At 30.7% G+C, this 1239-nt stretch overlaps 1 non-coding gene across 1 annotated transcript; it reads left to right on the top strand.

The window, feature by feature from the left end:
• The first annotated feature begins 830 nt into the window (after positions 1-830).
• Positions 831-892, top strand: LOC118758727 (U7 small nuclear RNA). Its single transcript, XR_004995810.2, has one exon. It is a non-coding gene; the product is annotated as a U7 small nuclear RNA (small nuclear RNA).
• The last annotated feature ends 347 nt before the right edge of the window (positions 893-1239 follow it).

Here is a 1239-nt window from a genome sequence, read left to right as displayed (position 1 = left end):
AAATAAGATGAAACTTTAAAAACATTTGGAAGATTTTTATGTTTTTAAGGATTGAACCTTAATACATAAATAAACTGATCTATTGACTCTATATTTACTATTGGGAGTTCCAGGTATTCTTGTAGTTTATTGTGATATTTTAGGGACATACAAATCTTGTTTGCTATAATAATAGAAAATTATCTGTGCTGGTATGCATTTGAACCAACAACTTTTGGTGATTTTCTTCTTTCCCTGTCTTCTTCCATTCTTGGCGTTTCACCACTTTCAAGCTGACTGAGTTTTCAATGATAAAAATCGCAATGATATTTTTATGTGTTTTACTGATCCATTAAAACAAAAAAAGTTTGTTTTTCAAAACTAATAGCAAAAAGAAAGTAAACATTCAAAATATATTTTTGTGTGTCTACTCAGTCTAATAAAATGAGCAGCGGTTAAACTATTATAATAAGTTGATTATGAGATTTTAACAGTAGAACAGTTTATGATTCCCTGATTCTTCTTTTCACCAAAACACATTTCTCATATAGTTAAATACGTCAGGAGCTATTTAAACTCACTTATATCTAACTGTGAGCTGTGAAAAGCTTTTTCTAGTGAATAAGGCAATTTGTAAACTAAGATGTAATTTGAAAACCAAAATCTCAAGCTACCTATATTTGAAGATAAACTGATAGTGTCAGCAAATTGAAATAGCTTTTCAGAAAAGTTAGCAAAAGTACAAGTATTATGCCATTACTTTATTACTCAAATTATAAGAACCAATGTAAGTAAAATTGAGAAGAACCCTGCCCCCTGGTGGTGAGCTTCCAAAGGCTCAATCCGCATGACAGTATTACGGCTTTTTTCAGATTTGTCTAGTATGCTTTCTGGTTTGTACTGTAAAGCAACCTCCTGGCCCCCGTGGGAAAAAAGAAAATCAATCTGCAAGCCCTGGTTAGATTTATGAATTCAAGAATCTTAGAAAATAGATTTGGGTTTAATCCCCATATTTGTAATGGTTTTACTAAAATATGAAACGAATACAATCTAGCTGATGATAGCTTGATATAAACATCATATAAATATGATAAATTATTTCTCTTTTTTTTACTAGGGTGTTTGCGAATTTTTATCCCAAAATTAATAATAATTCTTGTGAAAACACAAACCCTGACCCAACCGAGATATGATTAATCAATCATAGACACACTAAGAGCATTTAAGACATTTAAGAAGCTTTCTAAGCTGTGAAAGCTA

The sequence above is a fragment of the Ochotona princeps genome, chromosome 2 (assembly GCF_030435755.1).
Source record: "Ochotona princeps isolate mOchPri1 chromosome 2, mOchPri1.hap1, whole genome shotgun sequence".
NCBI lineage: Eukaryota > Metazoa > Chordata > Mammalia > Lagomorpha > Ochotonidae > Ochotona > Ochotona princeps.
Note: the sequence above shows the minus strand (reverse complement) of the source record. Positions and strands in the feature narration are given on the sequence as shown.